Below are 9,632 nucleotides of genomic sequence, written 5' to 3'. Positions count from 1 at the left end.
GCTTTTACAATGATTTAAGAACATGAAAAACTTTATTGAGGTGTAATTTACGTAAAACCAATGGAACCATTTGAAGTATTCAGCTTGATGAGTTTTAACAAATGAATACATGTGTAACCACCACCTCAACTGATACATAGAACATTTTTCTTGTCTCAGAAAGTTCACTCTCTCTTGACATTTAGCAGTCACTTCCCACTCTATTAGACACTTACTAATTTGATTTCTATCACTTTAAATTGATCTTGGGGCAAAAAAACTAAAGGACTTCTGTCCTCACATTCATTTTGCTGTCTCAATTTCTGGGAAGCAAACCTAAATGTAAGCATACCTATTTAATTAACACAGGACATGCTTTTATTTTTTAAACTATTGGTTCTTGTGAACTTTAGACAATGTTGCAAATCATTTGACAGTTTCTCCACTTACTTTCTCCCTAAAAATTTGAAATTTCACCTCTAAGTGAAAACTTCTAAGATTATGTTAACTTTATGCTGCTAAGTTGCTTTAGTCGTGTCTGACTCTGTGTGACCCTATAGACAGCAGCCCACCAGGCTCCCCCCTCCCTGGGATTCTCCAGGCAAGAACACTGGAGTGGGTTGCCATTTCCTTCTCCAATGCATGAAAGTGAAAAGTGAAAGTGAAGTTGCTCAGTTGTGTCCAACCCTTAGTGACCCCACGGACTGCAGCCTTCCAGGCTCCTCCGCCCACGGGATTTTCCAGGCAAGAGGACTGGAGTGGGCTGCCACTGCCATTGCCTTCTCCGATGTTAACTTTGTAGTCTCACCTAAATGATTTTATAACTTCGGACTAATTTAAATTGAGCTAATCAAGAAATAACTTTTGATTACTTGAAACATGCTTAGAAGAAATAATAATTTATAGAGACAAAAGAAAAAAAATACTGACTCACTGAAAAAGACTGAATCAGCTTTTGTGTATATACTCTTAACAATATTTATTTTTTGTAAAACTCAAATTAAGATGGTCAACTTAAGCTGAATGGATTAAAAAATGTGGCATATGTGTATGTGTGTGTATATATATATATATTTATGTATAATGGAATATTTCTCAGCCATAAAAAAGAATGAAATAATGCCATTTGCAGCAACCTAGATGGGCCTAGAGATGATCATATTAAGTGAAGTCAGTCAGACAAAGACAGACAAATACCATATATAACCCACGGATCGAACCCTGGTCTCCTGCATTGCAGGCAGATTCTTTACCATCTGAGTCACCAAGGAAGTCCCATGTATAACTTATATGTGGTAATTAATAAAACGATATAAATGAACTTGTTTATAAAACAGATTCACAGACATAGGAAACAAACTTATGGTTACCAAAGGGGAAAGGTTGGCGGGAGGGATAAATTAGGAATTTGGAAGTAACATACACACGAACACTATTATATATAAAATAGATAACCAACAAGGACCCACTGTATGGCACTGAGAACTATACTCAATATTTTGTCCTGGTGTGCTGCAGTCCATGGGGTCACAGAGTCAGACTCGACTGAGCACCTGAGCTGAACTGATACAGGAAAACAATCTGCGAAGGAATATGTGTGCTCAGGCACCTCTGATTCTTGGAGACCCTATGGACCACAGATCACCAGGCTCCTCTGTCCAGGGAATTTTCCAGGCAAAAACACTGGAGTGGGTTGCCATTTCTTCCTCCAATGCATGAAAGTGAAAAGTGAAAGTGAAGTCGCTCAGTCCTGTGTGACTCTTAGCGACCCCATGGACTACAGCCTACCAGGCTCCTCCGTCCATGGGATTTTCCAGGCAAGAGTACTGGAGTGGGGTGTCATTGCCTTCTCCAAAAAGGGTAAAAGGGCTCCTTTTTCACTTGCCCTTCCCCTATCACTCTGCTTCCCAAAGGTAACTGGGCCCTGTGGCCTATATCCTGCAAGAACACTTCCTGTATTTTTTACATATTCAGAGGTACAGCAGAAAAATTCTAAGACATCAGCTGAAGATTGTTTTGTCTTTCTATTATAGAGATGGAGAAAGCATCACCACTTCATGCCTTGAGTGGCCACAGGCGGACAAAGATGGTCAAAAGGTTAAACTCTTGGAGGGATAGATTAGGAGTTAGAGATTAACATAAACACACTACTATATAAAACAGATAACTAAGATCCACTGTATAACACAGGGAACTGTACTCAATATTTTATAATAACCTGTAAGGGGAGAGAATCTGAAAAAAATGTATAACCGAGTCACTTTACACCTTAAGCTAACAGCACTGTAAATCAACTATACTTCAGTTTTTTTTTTTTTAAAGATAAAAAATGGTGAAGCTTTTGAACTTAAAGTTTACTTTTGAAAACTATGGTAGAAGAAAGAAGAATGAAAGGCCTAAATTGGGAAATATCTGGTCAGTAAATGGTAGATTTGGGAAGGACTCCTGTTGAAGTTAGTGCCACTGTTCTTGCCTGGAGTTGATACGGGATCTATGGGCTGAGGAGAGTGTCAGGGACGGGACCAGAGCCTTACGCTCTAATCCTTCTAATCTGTGTCACAGATGTTTTTGTTTTAGTTTCGTTTAAATAATTTGAGTTTAAAAATCTGATCTACTAAATTTGGGAGCGTAAAAGGAAATAGCATATTTGCTGTGCTCTTCTTGACCTATAAACTATTTGGTTTTGCTAGTCCAATAACTAGGGTGACAATAAAACATTTAAAAATAAATGTAAGAAGGTAACATGATAATTATAAGAAGTTTTAGGTCTCTTATGACTCAGAGGGTTTTGTTATTTGCTTTTACAATGATTTAAGAACATGAAAAACTTTATTGAGGTGTAATTTACATAAAACCAATGGAACCATGTGAAGTATTCAGCTTGATGAGTTTTAACAAATGAATACATGTGTAACCACCACCTCAACTGATACATAGAACATTTTTCTTGTCTCAGAAAGTTCACTCTCTCTTGACATTTAGCAGTCACTTCCCACTCTATTAGACACTTACTAATTTGATTTCTATCACTTTAAATTGATCTTGGGGCAAAAAAACTAAAGGACTTCTGTCCTCAGATTCATTTTGCTGTCTCAATTTCTGGGAAGCAAACCTAAATGTAAGCATACCTATTTAATTAACACAGGACATGCTTTTATTTTTTTAACTATTGGTTCTTGTGAACTTTAGACAATGTTGCAAATCATTTGACAGTTTCTCCACTTACTTTCTCCCTAAAAATTTGAAATTTCACCTCTAAGTGAAAACTTCTAAGATCAATAGTGATTATGTTAACTTTATGCTGCTAAGTTGCTTCAGTCGTGTCTGACTCTGTGTGACCCTATAGACAGCAGCCCACCAGGCTCCCCCCTCCCTGGGATTCTCCAGGCAAGAACACTGGAGTGGGTTGCCATTTCCTTCTCCAATGCATGAAAGCGAAAAGTGAAAGTGAAGTCGCTCAGTTGTGTCCAACCCTTAGTGACCCCACGGACTGCAGCCTTCCAGGCTCCTCCGCCCACGGGATTTTCCGAGCAAGAGGACTGGAGTGGGCTGCCATTGCCATTGCCTTCTCCGATGTTAACTTTGTAGTCTCACCTAAATGATTTTATAACTTCAGACTAATTTAAATTGAGCTAATCAAGAAATAACTTTTGATTACTTGAAACATGCTTAGAAGAAATAATAATTTATAGAGACAAAAGAAAAAAATACTGACTCACTGAAAAAGACTGAATCAGCTTTTGTGTATATACTCTTAACAATATTTATTTTTTGTAAAACTCAAATTAAGATGGTCAACTTAAGCTGAATGGATTAAAAAATGTGGCATATGTGTATGTGTGTGTATATATATATATATTTATGTATAATGGAATATTTCTCAGCCATAAAAAAGAATGAAATAATGCCATTTGCAGCAACCTAGATGGGCCTAGAGATGATCATATTAAGTGAAGTCAGTCAGACAAAGACAGACAAATACCATATATAACCCACGGATCGAACCCTGGTCTCCTGCATTGCAGGCAGATTCTTTACCATCTGAGTCACCAAGGAAGTCCCATGTATAACTTATATGTGGTAATTAATAAAACGATATAAATGAACTTGTTTATAAAACAGATTCACAGACATAGGAAACAAACTTATGGTTACCAAAGGGGAAAGGTTGGCGGGAGGGATAAATTAGGAATTTGGAAGTAACATAACACGCACACTATTATATATAAAATAGATAACCAACAAGGACCCACTGTATGGCACTGAAAACTATACTCAATATTTTGTCCTGGTGTGCTGCAGTCCATGGGGTCACAGAGTCAGACACGACTGAGCACCTGAGCTGAACTGATACAGGAAAACAATCTGCAAAGGAATATGTGTACTCAGGCACCTCTGATTCTTGGAGACCCTATGGACCACAGATCACCAGGCTCCTCTGTCCAGGGAATTTTCCAGGCAAGAACACTGGAGTGGGCTGCCATTTCCTACTCCAGGCGATCTTTCCGACCCAGGGATTGAACCTGCATCTCTCGCCTCTCCTGCATTGGCAGGCAGATTATTTACCGCTGTGCCACCTGGGAAGCCCCCATACTACACTTGATCTTGGCCAGGAGGCCGAGAAATGAAAAGGAATATATACACATATACATTTGCATGTGTGCACGCTCAGTCACTTCAGTCGTGTCTGACTCTTTGCGACCCCATGGACTGTAGGCTCCTCCGTTCACGGGGATTCTCCAGGCAAGAATACTGGAGTGGGTTGCCACGCTCTCCTCCAGAGGATCTTCCTGACCCAGGGATGGCACCCATGTCTCTGTGTCTCCTGCATTGGGAGGCAGCGTCTTTACCACTAGCACCACCTGAGAAGCCCGCATATATGTAAAACTGTACATCTGAAACTAACACAGCACTGTAAATCAACTATACTTCAATAAAAAAATGATGGCAAGCTCAGTGTCACACCCACGTTACTGTATTGTATTAATAAGACTAATTTACACTTAAAGCTGAAGTTGAAAGCTTTAAATAATATTGTCATCTAACTATATTTCTGTATATTTAAAACACATACATAATGATGAATTAAAATTAATAAGCAAAAGAAGAGAGGATTTGTTCAAATTTGCTCTTGGAATATGCACTGCACTCTTACAAAGAAATAAAAAAAGTTGTTTTTTTCCCCTTGAGTGTAATCAGCCCAGCCAACAGCCATTTCTTTTCAGAATACTCTCACTCACTCAGTATCCTGATAATTTGCATATTTTGCTGATACTGTCCATGTTCTTAAATTGTTTTATAAACAAATAACAAAAACCCTCTGAATCATGAGAGACCTAAAGCTTCTTATAATTATTATGTTAACTTCTTTATTTTAAAATGTTTTATTTTCATTCTGGTTATTGGGATAGCAAAAGCTTTAACAACTGCCCACTCTTAAGTACCTGTCCGCTTATATTAATTAAGTGACTGACCAGTTTCCTCTGATAAAAAAATTTTTTTCCCCTTCCTGAAGCCTAAACTCTGAATTGAAAATACTAAAATTGTCCAACTATTTTTTACTCTTAAAAAAACCTTCCCTCTCCCTCACTGCTGCTGGTGCTGCTGCTAAGTTGCTTCAGTCGTGTCCGACTCTGTGCGACCCCATAGACGGCAGCCCACCAGGCTCCGCCGCCCCTGGGATTCTCCACGCAAGAACACTGGAGTGGGTTGCCATTTCCTTCTCCAATGCATGAAAGTGAAAAGTCAAAGTGAAGTCGCTCAGTCGTGTCCGGCTCTTTGCGACCCCATGGACTGCAGCCCACCAGGCTCCTCCGTCCATGGGATTTTCCAGGCAAGAGCACTGGAGTGGGCTGCCATTGCCTTCTCCGTTCCCCCCACTAGATAGCCACTACTTATTTGACCACTAGGTGGCGCCAAAGGCTTAATCTATCAGCACATGCGCAGCAGAAGGACGTTATTTGGGTGCACTTGGCAGGCTTCATACAATTCCACCAAGTGTAGCACTCAGCACACGCTGTGATGAAGGGCGGCCCAGCGCATTCACTTGGAAGTCATTCTGTACTCTCAAAAGAGCTACTTTGTGTATCAACCCCACAATGTAGAATAAGCTGATAAATCACAGGGTGCTCAAACTTTCCTTGATTAATCTTGTCCAGATAAAAATATCGCAGATTGTGTGCGTGTGTGCATGTGTTGCTCGGCCGTGTCTGTGATCCCATGGGCCGTAGCCCACCAGGCTCCGCTGTCCATGGGACTCCCCGGGCAAGAACACTGGAGTGGGTTACCGTTTCCTACTCCAGAGGATCTTCCCCACCCAGGGACTGAACCTGGGTCTCCTGCATTGCAGGCAGATTCTTTACCATCTGAGCCTCCAGGGAAGCCCCACTGCAGATTGTAGGTGTTTATTTAATGACTGTAGCCCTGGAGGAGGGCCCGGCAACCCACTCCAGTATTCTTGCCTGGAGAACCCCATGGACAGAGGAGCCTGGCGGGCTGCAGTCCACGGGTTCGCAGAGTCGGACACGACTGGAGTGACTTAGTATGCACTCACATAGATGTTTCAGAAAGAGTAAAGCACACTCTGGTTCATATTCCAAGTCTGGCAGGCTCATTTTAATACATTCATTTTAAAGAAGCTTTGTTTTGGGGTTTAAAATATCCTTGTCGATTAGTAGAAACCCATGTGAGAGTTGGACTGTGAAGAAGGCTGAGTGCCGAAGAATTGATGCTCTTGAACTGTGGTGTTGGAGAAGACTCTTGAGAATCCCTTGCACTGCAAGGAGGTCCAACCAGTCCATTCTGGAGGAGATCAACCCCGGGTGTTCTTTGGAAGGAATGATGCTAAAGCTGAAGCTCCAGTACTCTCGCCACCTCATGCGAAGAGTAGACTCATTGGAAAAGACTCTGATGCTGGGAGGGATTGGGGGCAGGAGGAGAAGGGGACGACAGAGGATGCGATGGCTGGATGGCATCACTGACTCGACGGACGCGAGTCTGAGTGAACTCCGGGAGTTGGTGATGGACAGGGAGGCCTGGCGTGCTTCGATTCATGGGACAGAGTCGGACACAACTGAGCGACTGAACTGAACTGAACTAGTCTGCAATTTACAGGCTGGGTTAGAAGACCATGGAAAGTTGCCAAAGTCCCTCGCTGTCCAGAATGTGTACTTACCTTTGGGATAATGACTATAAGTCTTTGTGAAACTGTGAGATTTCTAGATTCTATTCCTCTGTTCTGATATTGTTGGTCACTGCGATTAATTAAACCCCGCCAACAGGACCAAAGAGATGTTTTCTGTTTTTCTCTCATAATTCCTGAAGCCCTTTGCTAGAAGCTGTCATCAAAAATTGGGTCTTCTGGGATTTCCATGGTGGTCCGATGGCTAATACCCTATGCTCCTGATGCAGTTCCATCCTGGTGGAGGAACTAGGTCCTGAATGCCTCAACTAAGACCTAGCACAGCCAAATAAATAATAAAGAAGGAAAAACAAATGTTGGAAAATTTGGTCTTCTAAAACAACAGAAAAGGAGAATCTCAGGGCTCAGTTGAAATGAGATGACCATGATTTCTTGATCCTTGCTCTTGCAGAGAATAGAATTATGAGAACAAACCGGCCAGTTTAAGCTCCCATTGCCACCTATTGACACTTGTCAAACTGCACCAGGGACTTAAAAATGGGAACTTGTAAGAGCGCTTTAGTACAGAAGTAGAGGAAGTCACCATCATAGTCTGTTAGCCCTTGTTGTTGCTGTTGCTGTCGTTCAGTCGTGTCCGACCCTTTGTGACCCCACAGACTGCAGCTCACCAGGCTTCCCTGTCCTTCACCATCTCCTGGAGCTCGCTCAAACTCATGTCCATTGAGTCGGTGATGCCATCCAACCATCTCATCCTCTGTCATCCCCTTCTCCTCCTGCCTTCATTCTTTCTCAGCATCAGGGTCTTTTCTAATGAGTTGGCTCTTCCCATCAGGTAGCCAAAGTGTTGGAACTTCAGCTTCAGCATCAGTCCTTCCAATGAAGATTCAGGAATGATTTCCTTTAGGATGGACTGGTTTGATCTCCTTGCAGTCCAAGGGACTCTCAAGAGTCTTCTCCAACACCACAGTTCGAAAGCATCAATTTTTCGGCGCTCAGCCTTCTTTATGGTCCAACTCTCACATCCATACATGACTACTGGAAAAACCATAGCTTTGACTAGAGGGACCTTTGTTGGTAAAGTAATGTCTCTGCTTTTTATTTTATTTTTAAATTTTACATTAAAAATAATTAATTGATTTTAGTTTACAATATTGTATTGGTTTTGCCATACGTTGACTTGAATCTGCCATGGGTATACATGTGTTCCCCATCCTGAACCCCCCTCCCGCCTCTCTCCCCCATCCCATCATCCCAGTGCACCAGCCCTGAGCACCCTGTATCATGCATCAAACTTGGACTGGTGATTCGTTTCACGTATGATAATATACATGTTTTAATGCCATTTGGAATCCAAAAGACTGTTCTATACATCTGTGTCTCTTCTGCTGTCTCACATACAGGGCTATCGTTACCATCTTTTAAATTCCATATATATGCGTTAGTGTACAGTATTGGTGTTTTTCTTTCTGGCTTACTTCACTCTGTATAATAGGCTCCAGTTTCATCCACCTCATTAGAACTGACTCAAATGTATTCTTTTTAATGGCTGAGTAATACTCCATTGTGTATATGCACCACAGCTTTCTTATCCATTCATCTGCTGATGGACATCTAGGTTGCTTCCATGTCCTGGCTATTATAAACAGTGCTGCGATGAACATTGGGGTACACACGTCTCTTTCAATTCTGGTTTCCTCGGTATGTATGCCCAGCAGTGGGATTGCTGGGTCATAAGGCAGTTCTATTTCCAGTTTTTTAAGGAATCTCCACACTGTTCTCCATAGTGGCTGTACGAGTTTGCATTCCCACCAACAGTGTAGGAGGGTTTCCTTTTCTCCACACCCTCTCCAGCATATATTGCTTGTAGACTTTTGGATCACAGCCATTCTGACTGGTGTGAAATGGTACTTCTTTGTGGTTTTGATTTGCATTTCTCTGATAATGAGTGATGTTGAGCATCTTTTCATGTGTTTGTTAGCCATCTGTATGTCTGCTTTGGAGAAATGTCTGTTTAGGTCTTTGGCCCATTTTTTGACTGGGTCATTTATTTTTCTGGAATTGAGCTGCAGGAGTTGCTTGTATATTTTTGAGATTAGTCGTTTGTCCGTTGCTTCATTTGCTATTATTTTCTCCCATTCTGAGGGCTGTCTTTTCACTTTGTTTATAGTTTCCTTTGTTGTGCAGAAGGTTTTAATGTCTCTGTTTTTTAATATGCTGTCTAGGTTGGTCATAGCTTTTCTTCCAAGGAGCAAAGCGTTTTTTAATTTCATAGCTGCAGTCAGCATCTGCAGTGATTTTGGAACCCAAGAAAATAAAGTCTGTCACTGTTTCCATTGTTCCCCCATCTATTTGCCATGAAGTGATGGGACAGGATGCCATGATCTTAGTTTTCTGAATGTTGAGTTTTAAGCCAACTTTTTCACTCTCCTCTTTCACTTTCATCAGAAGGCTCTTTAGTTCTTCTTCACTTTCTGCCATAAGGGTGGTGTCATCTGCATATCTGAGGTTATTG

Source organism: Ovis aries, chromosome 20 (assembly GCF_016772045.2).
Source record: "Ovis aries strain OAR_USU_Benz2616 breed Rambouillet chromosome 20, ARS-UI_Ramb_v3.0, whole genome shotgun sequence".
Taxonomy (NCBI): domain Eukaryota; kingdom Metazoa; phylum Chordata; class Mammalia; order Artiodactyla; family Bovidae; genus Ovis; species Ovis aries.
This window is presented reverse-complemented; position numbering follows the sequence as displayed.